A 19,063-nucleotide genomic window follows, 5' to 3' on the forward strand; every position below is an offset into this window, starting at 1 on the left:
TTAAGAAAAAAAAAAGGAGGTTAAAATTTAACACAGGTTTTTGATAATTCCCTTTATTCATGTTGCTAGTGTTTGTTTTAGTTGTAAGGCCTTGAGCAAGTTGTTTAGCCTTTTTTTTTATGCTGTCATTGATATACACTCTTGTGAAGGCTCCACAAGAAAAACAATGTGGTTATTACATTTACCCTTATCCAGTCTGTCCCCACACTCCATTGCAGTCACTGTCCATCAGTGTAGTAAGATTCCACAGAGTCCCTATTTGTCTTCTCTGAGCTACACGGTCTTCCCTATAACCCACAGCGTGTGCACCAATCATGATACCCCATAATCCCCTTCTCCCAACCTCTCCCACTCCTCCCATTTGATAACAACCAGTCCCTTCTTGTAGTCTGTGAGTCTGCTGCTATTTTGTTCCTTCAGTTTTGCTTCGTTATACTCCACAAATGAAGGAAATCATTTGGTATTTGTCTTTCTCTGCCTGACTTATTTCACTGAACATAATAAGGCCTTGATATACAATCCATAGCTTCATCCATGTTGTTGCAAATGGTAGGATTTGTTTGTTTCTTATGGCTGAATAGTATTCCATGTGTTACATGTACCACATCTTCTTTATCCATTCATCTACTGATGGACACTTAGGTTGTTTTGGCTATTGTAAATAGTGCTGCGATAAATATAGGTGTGCAGATGTCTTTTTGAATCTGAGAAGTTGTTTTCTTTGGGTAAATTCCTAGGAGTGGAATTCCTGGGTCAAATGGTATTTCTGTTTTTAGTTTTTTGAGGAACCTGCATATTGCTTTCCACAATGATTGAACTAGTTTACATTCCCACCAGCAGTTTAGGAAGGGTCCCCTTTCTCCACATCCTCGCCAACATTTGTTGTTCCTAGTCTTTTATATGTTGGCCATCCTAACTGGTGTGAGGTGATATCTCATTGTGGTTTTAATTTGCATTTCTCTGATAATTAGTGATGTGGAGCATCTTTTCATGGACCTGCTGGCCATCTGTATTTCTTCTTTGGAGAAGTGTGTGTTCATATCCTCCGCCCATTTTTTAATCGAGTTATTTGCTTTTTGGGTGTTGAGGTGAGTTCTTTATATATTTTGGATATATAAAGAACCAATATATATAAAGGTGATATATATATAAAGGATATATATATATAAAGGTGAGTTCTTTATATATTGTGGATATATAAAGAACCCCTTGTCAGATATATCATTTACAAACATATTCTCCCATACCGTAGGATTCTTTTTTATTCTGCTGATGATGTCCTTTGCTGTACAGAAACTTTCTAGCATGATGTAGTCCCATTTGTTCATTTTTAATTTTGTTTCCCTTGCCTGAGGAGATGCGTTCAGGAAAAAGTTGCTGATGTTTATATTCAAGAGATTTTTGCCTATGTTTTCTTCTAAGAGTTTTATGGATTCATTACTGAAATTCAGGTCTTTGGTCCTTTTTTAGTTTACTTTTGTGTATGAGGTTAGACAGTTATTCTGTTTCATTCTCTTGCATGTAGTGCTTAGCCTTTTTGAGCCTCTGCTTTCTCATCTGTAAAATGGTAATAGTAGTCGTAAGAATTAAATGCTTTACTGCATGTTAAGGGCGTAGAATGTGCTTATTAACACATGCTAAGCATCCTATAAATATTAGTTGTATTAATAGCTAAATTAATACAAATTAAGTTAAAATCATCCTCCCATCACATTCTCATCTCATGAATAGCTTAGCTATTCCTTCTAGGGTCTTTCTAAATGCATATATAAACAAGGATTGTTACATCTGTCCTTGCATGTTCCAGTATATATTGTTGCTTTTAATACAAAATGAGTTATACTGTTCATATTTTATAATTTATTTTTTTCACCCAGTCTTTTGCCTATTCCTATCTTTCTCCCACTGATGTTTAGCCCCAGATTTACACTGATAGGTCATTGCTGCAAGACACATTCTTCCATATCGATTCTTGTGCCCTATAAGTATTTCTGAAGGACAGATTGCTGAGAGTGGAATTACCTGATCAAAAGGCATACTCGTTTGTTTTGTTTTGTTTTTATGAGTAATATCATATAAATCACTAGCAATAATCACTAGTAATATCATATAAATCACTTCTTATAAATCACTAGCAAAAATAGTGCAATAAGAGATTATTATTATGGAATTTACAAGTAACCTTCTATAGGGCAAAATGTTTCTAAACCAAATCAGGAGAAAATGAAGAAGACTTGTTTTGGAAAACTGTTAGGTGATAACAAAAGTGAATCTCATGATGACAGGTGAAGTGTTCCAGAAAATGGTGAAAGCAGTATTTCAAAGATAATATATTCTAATACACTACTTAAATATGTATGTATAGACTTCAGGTTGGAGAACAATGGCAGCAGCCGGATCCAATTTTTCCATCTACCTTCCTATAAATCTATAAAACCAGCAAGGAAACAAAGAGCACGTATCAATCACATACCACCTATTCCTTCAGCGTTATTAAAAACAGATTACCACAACCTTCAGATGACTTGTATGTAGAGAAATAAATCAGATCCCAAGAGCTCCTTCTTCTCAATATATGGATGTGAAGAGTGGGAGACGGAAGGCTTACCAGGTTCACTGGAAGGTCTTAGGGGCATGGAAGACTTCGATGAAGCACAGAATATCTCATGAAAGAGAAAAATACAACACTGGTTTCCATAATACTGACCTAAGGTTTGGAATTTGATAGTTCACAGTTCTAGGCATGGAGAAGAACTTGAAAGTAAGCAGTACCAGAATTGGTAACCTTAAATAATAAGCAGTGCTTCATAGGAAAGGGGTGAAGGTAGGGAGATTGGTGACATGGCAGTGAAGAGGAAGGAGGAAGAGGAACAAATTTTTTGGAAAAACAAAGAGAAAATAACAGTATTCTTGAACTAGCAACTCTGGCTGTGAAATGAACAGAAAAGGAAAAGAATGGACCACATCCATGCAGAATTACTACAAGAAAAAACTGATAGTGTGAATCAAAGTGTTTCAGCTAATGAAAATCAACCCTCTCCCTCCAAAAAAATAAGGCAAAACAGACAAAGCAACACTCAAAATGAAGTAAAACAGCCTCATTTTTAACTATTTGGAGACATTTAAAAAAAACTTGAATCAGAAATACAAAACTAAAAACAAACAAAAAACAGCAAGAAATAAAGTCAAAGTAATTAAACTCAGAAAAAGAGAAGGAAAAAATCAGAAATGAAGACTTAAGTTATAAGGGTCCCACTAATAATAGATTCAGATGTGAATATAATAGAAGATACTGAAGAGCAGGATAAAAGAGTAAATGAATATTTAAAAATTGACAGTTAAATAGAAGATGGGTCCACAAAGTCTACCGTGCAATGTTGTATTTGATCCTTGTTTTCTGTGCTTACTAAAGTTAGCTCAGGAAAGAAAAAGAATAAAACCATAATATTTAAAACTATAATCTAAGAAAATTTTCTGGAAATAAAAGATCTGAATCTGTACATCAAAAGTTAATATCAAAAGATGAACTCCAGAATGTAATTAATCTACTAAAGCTGTAAGACTTTTAAGATACAGAAAAGTTCTCAGAGCCCCCAGACAAAAAGATGAGGTAAGCTAAAAGGGCCAGAGAATTAAACTGGTGTAGGATTTCTCAAAAGCAAGAAAATAGTAGAGAGCAGCATATGGAAAGGAAATACTAACCAAAGATCTTATGTCCAGTCAACTGTCCTTCAGGCGAAAAGATTATAGAAAAACAGTCGGAGCATGCCAAGAACTCAGGGAGTACCGTACTCACTAATCCTTCCTGAGGAAGCTATTAAAGGTGAGCTTCATCTAAAAGATGTTTGGGAAATTTTCTGCATAAAAACTGTGACAGGAAGTATTTCATATTATCGTTTTGAGCTAAGAATAAGAGTAGGGACATCGGTAGAAGAATAATACATTCATATCTTCTGACAGTAGAAACAATGCAACTAAAAAATAGGGGGATGGAAGAGGGGGAAGACAAACTACAATAAGATTAATGACTATAGTTTAGCTATTACAAGGGTTACAAAGGATACCATCTGAAACTGAAAGACAGAAAAAGTTAGGTAAGAAAAAAGATCCCTGGGACTGTAAAAGATAATTCAGAGGTTAAACACTAGGAAAAAGTAATTCAAACCTCCCAAAATACTGAAGGAAATTTTTTAAAGGCCAAAGTGGAAAATCATGATAAATATTACATAGTGCACATGATAATTAAAGCTTTTCAAATAGTCTTAAAAATCAATACCCAACAAGCTAATACAATATTGTATGTCAGATACATTTCAATAAAAAGTAAAAGCATTTTTAAAAATCAAAACCCAACTATAACATACAAAAGGTCCTTAAAACAGCTAGAAAATAAAGCATTAGACAAAGATTTACCAGGTAAATTAAAAAAATAAAACAGGATTGGCAATACCGGTACCAAAGTCAAACCAAAAATCCTTAAACAAGACAAAAGAAGACAGTTTATAATGCTAAAGACTACAGTTCACAACAAATATATAATAGTTACACATGCACCAAATAACAGCAACAATCTGTATAAAGCAAAAACTGTAAGAAACAAGTAGTAAAAAGAAACACTAAAAATTGGAGACTAGCACTCTCAGCACAAGACAGGTGTAGTAGATAAAAAATAAGCATATAAAATAAGGCAGATCTTCAGGTATATTTATCACTTCATCCTAATAATAGAGATCATAATCTCTTTTAAACACAGAATATTGACAAAAATTGTTAATAGGAAAAATCAGTAGGTCCAATAGAAGAAAAGTAAAGGCTTTTAAAAACAGGAGGGCACTTCCACTTGAAATTTAGAAATTTCCTATTGTGTGTTAGCCTTGTAGAAGAATATTGATAGCATCTTTTTTGTAATAAATATGAATGGAGAATGAGTAAACTAATAAATTGATAAAGTACAGTATTCAGTAAAAAGCAATGAACCATTTATACATGTAATAACGGATAAATCTCGAAAATATTATGCTGAGTGAAATAAACTAGATAAAAATGTCTGTACGGTTTTATTTCATTTATATAAAATCTTAAATATATGCCAAATTAATCAATGGCACTAGAACTTTTCTTGGGGAGAGGAGAGGAATTGACTGAGAAAGGACATGAAGGAATTCCTTGGGGAGACAGAAAAGTTCCACATCTTGATACACATTCAAAAATTATGCCTTATGTGCATACAGTGAGACAATGAATTTGACCAGATCTGTACTGTTGGAACTCAACCAGGAGTTGGGAGGGGTGCAAGTTGCAGCACTCCAAAATCTTATGACTATAGACTATCTACGGTTAAAAGAACATATGGGATGTGAACAGATCCCAGAAATGGGCTGCTTTAATTTGTCTGATTTTTCTCAGACTGTTCAAGTGTAGTAGAACAATATCCATCATATCACAGACAAATTTTCACAAATGCCTAGGGTGCCTAAATGGTTTTCTTGGCTTCACTGGAGATGGATGGTAATTATAGATTTGCTTTGTTTATGTCACCGTATTCCTATTATGTTAAGAAGTGTGTGCAAATTAGTTAGTAGTTTAAAACCTATACATACTTAAGGTACTCTACAAGAAGATATGACAAAGAAATAATCAATCCTCCCATGTTTTCTTCCATATGCTACCTCTATAGCTTTTCTTCTTCCTTCCTAATTACAACCCTTAAATAGAATTCATGCCTCATATCGAATTTACCGAGTATCATAATTCCTCCAGGCAGTAAAGATACCTCGAGACAAGTGCTGGGCATAGAAGCCACAGGGCATAAATCTGCAAAGAAGTAAAAAGCTAACCTTTTCAAACAATATGGCTTCTCTCTCACTTACCAACTTTACATTTCCCTGTATGGCCCCGGAAGATGGCTGGTTAGCCAGAGACGGGTAAGATTCCTCAAGGGAGGAACAACCTAAGACAGGCACAGTCGCAGGGGGGCCATCAGGTGAGAAATTGGGGATCAACAGAGGTGAGGCTCAGAACCTCATCCCCCCTGCTTTGAGAGAAATCTTCTGCATCCGTGGATGTTTTGCTGCCCTTGTCTAGCTTGGATTAATACTTAGTCCATAGGCACACACCTGATCATCTACATTTGCCCTCTTACAGCACTAAACTATGTTTTCTACCTTTATCTTGCATCTACCTACCACTTCAGCATTTTATTAAAAATAATAATAATAATAATAATAAAGGGAGAAATGTGGGATCAACATATAAATCAAGTATAAAAATCAAACGAATATTCATATTTGACCTGATTGTTTATAGTTCATAATGCGTGATCAAAACCGAATGTTTCTGTGATGACTGCCCTTGTACTGTTCACCATGTAAGAATTCATTCACCATGTAAGAACTTGTTCGTTATGCTTCAGAAGATTGGAGACTGACGAGAATTAGGCTTGAGATGGATTAATGATTGTACATTGAGCATTGACCCCCCCTATACTGAATTTTATTGTTGTTAACAACCATTTGATCAATAAATATGAGAGATGCCCTCTCAAAAAAAAAAAAAATTATGCCTTAATTAAAAAAAAAAATCTTTGGGGTAAAAAGGGAATGCAAGTGAATTAGAGTTTCTAAAAATTAATGATAATGCAACTGTGGGTTCAGAATCTGTGAAACACATTTAAAGCACTGAGAAAAGGAAAATTCATAGTCCCAAACATCTGTATCAGTTGTTAAAATTAACAAAATTCAACTCAGTAAATTTTAAAGATCTTAATTGGCTTTGTTCAGTTACTGGTTTTGGACAATATCCAATCCAGCAGATAGAAAGGAGCTCTGAAGAGCTGTACAAGTGAGAGATTTTTATAGACCAGACAAGCAGGAACAAGGAAGTTATACTGGGTATTTGCTGAATGACTAATGCAGGGATCCTTTCCTTAAGGGAGCAAAGGCAGCTCTTGAAGCTGGGTCAGATGACTTGCACTGAGCAGGCAAGTACTGTTAGGTTGAGTAGGCCCTCCCTCCGAGAGAACTGATCATGAAAGCTTAGTTGCCAGATTTTGGTTTATTGATGTGGGGCTTAGCCTGAGCAAATCCATCTTGGGCCTATTCTGGTTAAAGTAAAAATAAAAGAATGAAGATAAATAAATGCCCAACTCAGAAATGACAAAGACATTAAGCTAAAGGAAGACACTAAGGAGGAAATAATAAAAGTAAAAGTAGAAATTAATGAGTTAACAGAAAAACTATATCAAATTGATTAAATCAATCCTAGACCTTTGGAGAAAATTCAGAAAATAGATAAGCCATTAGATAGTTTAATCAAGAGGGAAAGGAGAGAAAGCACAAAAATACAAAATATGACAAGGGAAATAATTTGATGTAGAGGAAATGGAGAAAAATCATGTGCAAACATTTTGCACACCTCTATGCAAATAAATTTAAAAACTTAGATGAAATAGATTATTTCTTAGGGAAACACAGTTTAAGAAAATTGACCTCATTAGAGATGTGGGGTAAAAACCACACACAATTTCCATAGAAGAAATGAAAAAATTTATCAAGGAGTTATCCCATAAAACATCAGGTCCAGGTAATTTTACAAGGGAATTCTGCAAAACCTTTAGAGACCGTATGTATTCCAGTGTTACATGAATTATTTCTGAACATAGAAAATGAAGAAAACCCTTCTAATTATGAAGCAAGAGTAATACCAATTTCTAAACCTAAGGATAGCACAACAAATGAAAATTACAGATAAATATTTCATGATATCAATGCAAAATCCTAAATATTGTGTATCTAACACCTTACTAAGAAAATACATTGTGATGACATAAGTTTTATAGTAGGAATACAAGGATGATTTGGTATTTGGATCACTGTTGATGTAATTCACCATGTTAATAGGTCTAAGGAGAAAAATCATATTCTCCTTGCAGATGCTGAAAAAGTCTGTGACAAAATTCAATAGCTATTCCTAATAAAAACTGAGAAAACCTGATTTTCATAAATATGCACACACCTTAACTCTAAAGTCAGCATTTTAGTCATAGTGAAACACTGTGATAAGAAACAAAGTAAGGTTGCCCATTATCTTTGCTATTTAATATTGTACAGGAAATATAAACCAATGCAGATAAGAAAGAACTGTTACAAACATAATGGGGAAGGAAAGGTTTCTTTGTGGTGACGTGATAGTCTATCTGGAAAGCCCTAAAAAAATCAGTGAAAATACTATTTCAGGATAGTTTAGAAAGATAGAAAAAATAAATCTTATAACAGCACCACAAAATAGATAAAATATCTAAATTCCTAAGAATTTACCTTTAATAAGAATTCTAAAAATCCTATATGAAGCAACCTGTAAAACATTCCTGAAAGACAAAAGGCAAACCTGGACAAATGGAAAGACATCCCTGGTTTTTGGTTAAGACATCTCAATATCACAAAGATGTCACTTCTAAGTTAATAATTGAGATTCCATAGAAGTTCCAATAATTTTTTGGTACACAGCTAAACTGGTTACTTACTGAAGTTCATTTGGAAAAATAAGCATGTGAGGCTATCAAAACATTAAAGAGAGTATCTTTGAGAGGGGTCTAGCCCTATCAAATAACAAAATTTACAAGGAAGCCTCTCTAAAAAGCAAGGTACTGACATGAATAAACGAACCAATGAAATAGTATAAATTCCAGATGTGGACACATACATATGGAAACCTAGTACTTAAAGTGCTCTTTCAAATCACTGAAACAAAGTAAGTATTTTAGTAAAGGTGTTAGCACTAGATAGCCATTTGGGAAAAGGTAATTGTATGTTCATTCTAAGAAAATATGAGCAAATTTTTCTTTACCATGGTGTAAGGGAAAATTTTCTGTGAATCAGTCAAAATACCATGAGAGAAAACTGGTAAATTTTAGTACATTAAAAAATATTTTCATTGCATGGCAAAACTCTATAAGCCAAGTCAAAATTTGTCATATAGTACAGACATAAAGCAAATTCCTAAATACAAAGAACTTCGAAAAACATTTAAAACACTAAAAACCTTGAAGAAAAGGGGGAAAAGATAAGATCAGACACACAGAAAAGAAGATGCAAAAATGGCTCAAAAAGAAAAAGAAAAATGCCTCAGTGTTAGGTTATGCTGACCACATCTTGTTTTTTAATACCAATTCCCAATAAAGAGGACAAGAGTTCCTTGGAGAAATGAATTATTTCAGGGCTGGAGCAGTGTAGGTATAAAATGATCCTGAAAAGTCTTGATGTGCCAGAAAGTAAGGCAGTACTTAAAAATTGATGGGGCATGTAAAGCACAGGAGCCAGTTCAGGGGGGTCCTAGTAGCCAGGTCTGGGATAATTTAAGCCCCAAAATAATTAAGGACAGTGGTGAATTGTAAACCAATTGGGGAAAAGGAGTAAGTGAATTTGTACTGATGATGAATAGGTAGGTTGGTAGGTAATAGGTTAGTATATACAGAAGATGATGGGAGAGCTTCTTGCTAAGTGGTAAAAGACTTAGATTTAGAAAATCATTTTTCAGCCATCTTAGTAAAGTTTGCTTTGGCAGGAGTTATTGAATACTAAATTTAAGGCTGGGGCGGGGTGGAATTTCAAAGAGAAACAGTATGTGTATGTTATAAAGTATTTCCTGAAGACTGCTTACTAATTGCAAGGAAAAATACAGTAAGGATACAACGGGAGAAATGGACAGCGCCTTGACAGAATGATCAAAATTAACACCACCAGTGAAGGGCAGATAAGCATATTGTGTCTCTAGATGTAATAGTCTGAGAAGGATGCACCACTTTCATAGTATTATGGGGGTGCATAACCTGAATCTAATGAGGAAACATCAGATGAACTCCAGATGAGAAACACTATATTAAGGGGGGAGGGGGCATACATTCTTCAAAAATAATTTCTAGATTAAAGGAAAGTAGGAGATAAATGTAATCCTGGAGTGGATGGAAGAAATGCTATAAAGGATATTATATTGGGTCCATTGGACTATGGGTGGTAAATTAGAGGGAACTATTACATTAACGTGAAATTTCCTGAAACTGATAACTGTGCTGTAGTTATGAGAGAATGTTTTTACTCTTAGGAAATGCACACTGAACTTTTTTGGGATAAGAAGATAATGATGTATGCAATTTACTCTCAAATGAGTCAGAAAAACTTCTGTGTGTTTAGAGAGAACCATAAAACAAATGGGGCAAAATGTCAGTAATTGGTGAATCTGGATAGAATACACAGAATTTCCTTGAATGTTGAAATTATTTCCAAGTAGAAAGTTAAAAAGAAAAACTACAGTGACATACCATTTTTCATCTATCATATTGGCAAAAAGAAATCAAACACTGAGGCTGTGGGGAAACATGCTCTCACTATTACTGCTGATGCAAATGCAAAATGGTCAAATTTCTGGCTAGGAAAATTTAGCAATCTCTAACAAAATTACATATATATTCACCTTCTACTCAGCAGTCCCATCTATGAGAATACACCCTGAAGGTATATATCAAGCAATTAAAATATATATGTATGTGTACATATACATGTTTGTTCATTACAGCAATATTTATAATTGCAAAACATTGAAAACAATGTCTGAATGAGAGATTGTTTGAGTAAACATACATACAGTGTGGAGTAAGCAGCTGAAGAGAAAGTAAGGTGTCTATGCACTGAAATGGAACAATTTCCAGTGTATATTTCTAAACTAATTAAAGGACAGAGGGATTTATTATGTGGCTTTTTGTGTAAAAAGAGGAAATAAGAAAACAAATATAACTGTTTACCTTTTTGAAACATAACACCCACAAGAAGGATGAACCAGAAAGCAATAAAGTTGGTACCCACCTGCAAGAGTGGTTGGTGAGAGAGGAAAGGAAATAACATCTTTCCACGTTAAAACTTCTTACATAGTTCTTTATGTTTGGAAGCAGGGATATTTTTAGACCAAAAAACGAAATTAATTCTGTAAGGATGGTAGGGGACACTAAATGCCAAGAGCAAACCAAACCCAACTTACTTCAAATCAGTAACATAACCACAATGAAGGAGGGGAAATAAATAACAAGCCAAGTAACTCTTGAACTCAATACTTTGTCCCTGAGTTTGAGGGGAAGAGACCACAAAGAAATTCTAAACTAGAGTAAATTTGGTTTTTGAGACTATTTCAGTGTATAAAAGGATTGAGCAAATGACAAAATGTTAATTTTATCGGGAGCCAGAGTTTTCAGTATGGAAGAAGAAACACAAATAATGGATGTCAGAGAGTAAGGAAAAGCCCCAGGGGATGGATTGGAATTGGAAGTGTAAATATAAACTCATGATTTTCTAAAGTACCGTTGCCCCTTAAACAACATGGGGTTAGGGGCGCCAATCCCCATGCAGTCAAAAGTCCAAGGATATTTTGGCTCCTTACAAACTTTACTAATAGCCTCCTGTTAATTTTATGGTAGCAATGGTTAAGTAGACTAGTGTCTGCATGATATGTTATACATTCATACTATCCAGTTTTTTCATAATTTTTCATTATTTCTAGGCTACATGATAGATCTGTGAATTTTTTCAAACTTGACAAATCTCCAAAAAATTTTCCAGTATGTCTAACTGAAAAAAAAATTCACGTGTAAGTGGACCCATGCAGTTCAAACCCTTATTGTTCAAGGGTCAGCTATACATGTGTGTATATATATTACAGTTGTGTCCGCTGAAGGGGCCCAGAGGCAAAAAGGTACCCCAGTAGCAATGAGCACAGAGGACCTAGATTTTTGTTTTTAGTATCATTCCCCCACTAAAAGAAACAGGCTCTTTAGAGAAATGTTTCCCAGGGTTGACACAAGAAAATGACAAGTTTAAACCTGGAATATCTTGTGCCAGAAAATAGGGAATTGCTTAGGTAGTGATAGGGGCATGTCAGAATGACACAGGAGTCAGCTTGATACGGATTATTTGAGTTCCCAATAAGGACAGTAATGAATTGTAAGCCATTGAAAAGTACAAATTCAAGAGTGGTTACCCATAGTAAAAGAAAAAAGAAGTATCTTCCTTATGGAAGAATGCCACCTGATGCATGTGGAAGAAATCCTGGGGTTCGAATATCATAGAAGAGATTGGGCAGAAATTCATAAAAAGAAAAATTTTCCCATTTGCAACAAGATGGGTAGATCTAGAGGGTGTTATGTTCAGTGAAATAAGCAAATGGATAAACAAATACCAAATGATTTCACTTATTTGTGGAGTATAAAAACAGCAAAAAGGAACAAACAAAATAGCAATAGACTCATAGACACTGAGAAGGGTAGTGGTTACCAAAGGGTAGGAGTTGGGGAGAGTGGGAGAAGGGAGAAGGGGCACAATAATTCACAATCACAATATAGGTTGGTTATGGGGACAATAGTACAGCCAGGAGAATACAGTTAATGATTCTGTAACAGTCTTAACTATGCTGATGGACAGTGACTGCACTGGAGGAAGTGAGGACTTGATAATAGGGGTCAATGTTGAGCCACTGAGTTGTGTATTTGAAACCAACATAAGATTGTATATCAATGATACTTTAATTTTTTTTTAATGTCCCCAGGTATCCTTTCAATAAACATTTATTACCTGACCAAAAAAAAAGACTGGGCAGAAATCATCATTGGATGCTATATCTGGAATGAAATTTTGGTGAGCAAAATATTTGTTTGGTCTTTAAGTGTCTCCCATATGTTGCTTATTAAAAAAGGGAGGATAGACTATAATGGAGAACCAAACTATACTGAAACCAGGTCTTCAAACGTACCACCACCAATAAGAGCCAAATGGACATCGTGTAATCTGGATTTGCTATCCTGGAAGAGCATCAGTTATGTAGCATTTTAGCTGGGGATGTACAACCTGAATCTAACCACAAACCTCAAACTGAAAAGAAAGCAATATTTATTTTAACAAGGATTGGAGTTCTGTGTGGAAGAGTTCCAAGTAATTTGTATAGATGCTCCACCTTAAAAGGAGGGTGCATAACTCCCCTCTCAAGTTTGGACTTCACGTGGTCACTTCCTCCCAAAAAAGAAAGGGGTTGAGTAACTTTACAGTGGAGAAACCTGACAAAATACTGCTTCATGGCAGGTGATCAAAGTCAACATAAATAAGATGTGATAAGTTATGTTAATAGTATGTTTCCTTGATTTGATGTGACACTACTATGATCTTCTTCCCAAAACCATTAACCTAGTTATGAGAAAATTATGAGGACAAATCACAATAGAAGGATATGCAACAAAAATACCTGACCAGTACTTCTTGACACTGTCAGGGTCATCAGAAACCAGGAAAACTTGAGAAATTGTTATAGCCAAGAGGAGCTTAAGACATGACAACTAAATATAGTGGATCTTGGAATAGAAAAAAAAAATTAGGTAAAAATGAAGAAAATCCAAAGACAGTTGGCATTTTCTAAAATTTTATGTAAATGAATTCATACACACAGTATGGGTTCTTTTTTTGTCCTGTTTTTACTCAACATAATTATTGTCCATGTTGTGTATATCAATAATACATTCCTTTTTATTGCTGAGTAGCAAAATAGAATCATTGTGTGGATATACCACAGTTTATTCATTCACCTGTTGGTGGACATTTGGGTTGTTCCAGTTTTGAGCTATTACGACCATTCTATGTATGTGTTTGTATGGAAATATGCTTTCATTTCTCTTAGATAAATACTGGGAAGTGAAATGGATGGTAGGTAGTGTATATTTTCGTTGTAGGAAACTGCTTGTTTTCCAAAGTGCTTGTGTTTTACATTCCCATTTGCAGTGTATAAGAGTTCCATTTGCTGCACAGGCCATAGACTTACTTTTAATTTTAGCCATGTTAATAGATGTAGAAGAGTATAAATAGATGTATGAGTGCCTTGTGATTTTAATTTGCATTTTCCTAATGACCAGTGTTGTTGAGCATCTTTTCCTATCTTTGTTTGTTATCTGTATATCTTCTTTATGAATTGTCTGTTTTGATCTTTTGTTTTTTTTCCATTGAGTTGTTTCAGTTATAGAGTTTTAATAGTTCTTTATATATCCTAGACCCAAATTCTTTATCAGATACATGATTTGCAAATATTGTTTTCCAGTCTATGGCTTATCTTATTCTCATAACACTGTCTTTCAAAGACCAGAAGTTCTAATTTTAATCAAGTCGAGTTTATCAATTCCTTTATGAGTCATACTTTTGATGTCATACCTAAAAACTTTATGCCTATCCTAATAAGATCATGAAGTTTTTCTTTTCTTTTTCAATTTATGAGTCCAGCTCTTACTATGAAGTCTGTGGTCCATTCTGGGCTTATTTTTGTATATGATGTGAGGCACAGATAAACATTTTATTTTTGTGTGTGTGTGTGTTGCTTTGTTTTTACATATAGTTACCTACTAGTTCCAGCACTTTTTGATGAAAAGACTTTGTTTTTCTCCACTGAATGACCTCTTCATCCTTGTCAAAAATCAATTAACCGTATATATTTTGGGATCTATTTTGGGACTCTGTTCTTCTGATCTCTTTATCTTTATGTCAAAATCCCATTGCTTTGATTACCATAGCTTCATAATATGTCATAGAGAGAAGTGTAAGTCTTTCACTTTGCTGTTTCTTTTCAAATTTATTTAGACTATTATAGATCCTTTGCAGTTCCCTATGAATTTTAGAATTAGCTCATTAGTTTCCACCAAAAAAATTGTGCTGATTTGATTAGATTGTGTTGAATCTGTAAATCAATTTGAGAAGAATTAGCATTTTAACAGTATTGATTCTTCTCCATGAACACAGTACATCTTTCCATTTATTTAGATCTTTAATTCTTTCAGAAACATTTAGTAGTTTTCAAGGAATCAGTCTGCATATCTTTTGCCAGATTTATTCTCAATTATTTCATGTTTTTTGATACTATTGAAAATAATAATTTTTTCTTCAATCTGCTTGTTGTTAATATATAGAAATACAGTTGATTTTCATGTATAGTATTGTGTCCTACATACTTGCTAAATTCATTTGTTAGCCAAGTGCTTTTTGTATAGTCCATCAGATTTTCTTCTTAAACAATTTTGTTGTCTGGTAATAAAGATTCCTTTCTTTCCAATCTGCATTCTTTTATTTTTCTTGCCTTATTGCACTGGCTAGACTCTCCAGTGCAATATTGAATAGAAGTGGCAAAAGCAGATATGCTCATTCTGTTCCCAGTCTTAGAAAGCATCCAGATTTTCACCATTAAATAATATGCTAGCATTAGGGTTTCCCTTAATGCTCTTTATCAGGGGAGAAAGTTCTCTATTCCTACTTTGCTGAGGGTTTTTATCAGGAACAGATGTTGGATTTTGTCAAATGCTTTTTTTCTGCATCTCTCAAGATAATTGCATGGCTTTTTCTTTTTCTTTGTCAGTTAATAGGGTGACTGTTGATTTTTAAATGGTGATTTTGCTTTGGATTCCTGGGATAAACCCACTTGGCCATACTATATTATTATTTATGTGTTCATTTCAGTTCACTAAAATTATGTTAAGTATGTTTGCATCCTCTATATTCATGAGGATATTCTTCTGTAGTTTTCTTGTAATGTCTTTTTGTAATGGTTTTGGGATCAGTAGTGTTGGCCTAGTAGAATGATTTCAAAACTACAATACTTTTTTAATCTTCTGGAAGAATTGGCATAGAATTGGTAGTATTTCTAAAGTAGAATTCCCCAGTGAACCATTTAGGCATGAAGGTTTAACTACAAATTTAGTTTCTTTACCTATTCAGGTTACTATACTTAATTACCCATACAGGTAATTTGTGTTTCTTTATGAGTGAAGTTTGGTTTTGTGTCTTCCAAAGAATTTGTGGATTTCATCTATATTGTCAAATTTATTGGCATAAGATTGTTGGTAATATTCTTACTGTCCTTTTAATACCTATGAATCTGTAGTGATGTCATCTCTCATTCATGATACTGAAAAATTTCTTTTTTTCCCTATGTCTGATTTGAGGTATATTAATCTTATTAATCATCTCAAAAAACTAGCTTTGCTTTCATTTTTTTCTTTTTGTTTTTTTGTTTTTATTTTGTTGATTTTCACTTGGAACTTTGAATATAGATTTCTGATTATTTTTTCCTTTAAAAGTTTGAAGGCATTACTTTTATTTATCTTGCCATTGAGAAGCTTACTCATTAACCACTTCACTTCTCTTTATGTGGCAGTGTTTTTCTTGAAGATTTTTGTATCTTTATGTGCAGAGTTCTGTTTATTTTTATAGTGTACCTTTATATAGATTTCTTTTTTTAAGTCATTAAGCTGGATTTGCATAGTCCCAATATAGAAGCTTCTCTTTTGATCCTGGAATTTTTTTCTTGTATTTTTTTTCTTCCTTTATATACTTACCTTCCCATCTGTTTTCTCTTTCTTGAGTATCTCTATTCTTTGGATTTTCGATCTTCTGGATTTAGCTCTCTTTTTTATTATCTAGCTTTTTCTCTCATGTATACATACACACACACACACACACACACACACACACACACACACACACACACACTTTTTAAGATTTATTTGATTTTATCGATTTATTGAATTTATTATTTTACCCTTTGTTTTTAAATTCCAGGATCTCTCTTCTTCATTGATAGTATCCTATTCCTGTATCTGTGAAGAATTAATTTCATTTTTGAAGTTTTGTTTTGCCCCCTAAATTGCTTCTGTTTCCTATAGATTATTTTTTCCTGAAGATTCGCTTTGGTCTTTCACATTCTTAAAGGCCTTTCTCAAATGATTGATGATCCTAGCATGTTTGTTCATATTCATTGGTTAGTTACTAAGCAGCTGATTGAACCGAATGTTGGGATTATAGACTAGTAAGATTCAGTGTAGTGACTGGTCATGTGTTAAATCTTCTCTCTGGTGTTCTGCACTTCTTTACTATGATTTGTTTAGATGTGGATGTCATTTGTATCTGTAGTTCTCTCTGTGAATTTGTGTTTATCTTATTTCTCCAAAACTCTCAGCCAGTATTTCATTCAACATTACCTTTCTCCATGCTCTATATTCTCTCCTCTGAGCATTTTTATTAGACATGTATTAGATCTTTACATTCTGTGCTCTTTAACATCTTGCTTTCCATGTTACTGTTTTTCCTTGCTCTATTTTGGGTATTTTCTTACTGTTTACCCTCCATTTCCCCATTTTGTTTTTAGACATGCCTAATCTGCTCTTCATCCCATCCATTCAGGTATTTTGGTGGTGGTGATCGTGGGTTATTTTTTTTTGTAAGCAGTTATATCTTTCATTTACAGAAGTTATATTTGGTTCTTTTCAAGTCTGTCTGACTGCATTTTATTCCTTTGCTCATTTTTCAGCAGTATTTAATTTCATCTTAAACAGTTTTTTAATGTTTATTTTGTACTGTCTCTGGCAATACCAATGCCTACCTGTTTGGGATTCCCAATCTGTTTCTTCTGATATATTTGACTGTGGTAGATTGTTATGTATGATTTTGCACTCGTGTTTGATATTCAGCGGGAATGCTGAAATGCCTGAGTTCTAGGTGATCATTTCCTGAAATGATTTGAAATTGCTTTTAGTAGGTGTCTAGGGACACTACTAGCCTAGAACCACTTTAATTTATTAATTTGGGGATTTCCTAACAATCTGGGGTATAGAGTAAGTTATATCTAACACCTTACTCAGGAAGGCAGACCTGAGATTACAAAACCTCAGAAAAGATGCTGCACCCAGAGCCTGGGCAGAAGACTCTCCCTTATTAGGTCCCCTTTGCATGTAGTCAGGTTTTTTTCCCACCCACCTTTTCATTGGCGTTGTAGCTACTGAGAGGTTTTGGTCTGATACAGGAGTTCCCAGCTAAGCCCTCCTACAGTAAATAAATATTAAGTTTTACATTAGGATAAATTGATTACACTTCATATATATAATTCGCTAGTACTCTATCTAATCTAATTAAAAATACGTACAACGTACTTGGCCACAAAAAGAAACTCAGTAAATTCAGAAAGATTGAAATCGTGCCAGCCAGCTTCTCAGACCCCAAAGGTATGAAACTAGAAATAAATTATGCAAAGAAAGCAAAAAAGCCCACAAACATGAAGGCTTAACAACATGCTGCTAAATAATCAATAGATCAATGACCAAATAAAAACAGAGATCAAGCAATATATGGAGACAAATGAAAACAACAACTGAAAACCGCAAAACCTGTGCGCCGTAGCAAAAGCCCTTCTAAGAGGAAAGTGTATTACAATACAGGTGTACCTCAAGAAAGAAAAACAACCCCAAAAGACAAATCTAAACTCACAATTAGTGAAACCAGAAAAAGAAGAACAAATAAGGCCCAAAGTCAGTAGAAGGAGGGACATAATAAAGATCAGAGCAGAAATAAATAAAATGGAGAAGAATAAAACAATAGCAGCAATGAAACCAGGAACTGGTTCTTCAAGAAAATAGACAAAGTACATAAACCCTGTAGCCAGGCTTATGAAGAAAAAAAGAGTGGATACGCATAAACAGAATCAAATTACAAAGGAAAAATCACTATGGACACCACAGACATACAATTATTAGAAAATATATGTGAAAAATTATATGCTAACAAATTGGATAACCTAGAAGAAATGGGGAAAACTTTCTAGAAATATGCAACCTTCCAAGACTGACCTAGGAAGAAACATAAAATCTAAAAAAATCAATTGCCAGCAGTGAAATTGAACTGGTAATAATAAAAAATCTACCTAAAAATGAAACCTGGACCAGATGGCTTCACCGCTGAATTTTATCAAACATTAGTGAAGACATAATACCCATCCTCCTTAACATTTTCCAAAATATAGAAGAGATGCGAATACTTCCAAACTCATTCTATGAGGCTAGCATCACTCTAATACCAAAACCAGACAAGGACACCACAAAGAAAGAAAATTACAGACCAGTATCCCTGATGAACATAGATCCAAAAATCCTCAACAAAATACTAGCAAACCAAATTCAAAAAAACATCATAAAGATTATGCATCATGATCAAGTAGGATTTACTCCAGG

The 19,063-nt window shown here is 34.1% G+C and overlaps 1 protein-coding gene across 20 annotated transcripts in view; it reads left to right on the forward strand.

Annotated features, from left to right (window-relative positions):
• The window catches only part of MBTD1 (mbt domain containing 1), a 70,724-nt gene that overhangs the window by 7,277 nt on the left and 44,384 nt on the right, over positions 1-19,063 (forward strand). For 16 of the 20 annotated variants that reach the window (XR_005056190.2, XR_005056191.2, XM_017673296.3 and 13 more), the window contains exon 4: positions 12,586-12,674. The exons of the other annotated variants lie outside the window; for them this stretch is intronic. The gene's annotated coding sequence lies outside the window, so the exon portion shown is untranslated. The remainder of the gene's footprint in view (positions 1-12,585; positions 12,675-19,063) is intronic. 20 annotated transcript variants of the gene reach the window in all.

Source organism: Manis javanica, chromosome 4 (assembly GCF_040802235.1).
Source record: "Manis javanica isolate MJ-LG chromosome 4, MJ_LKY, whole genome shotgun sequence".
Classification (NCBI taxonomy): domain Eukaryota; kingdom Metazoa; phylum Chordata; class Mammalia; order Pholidota; family Manidae; genus Manis; species Manis javanica.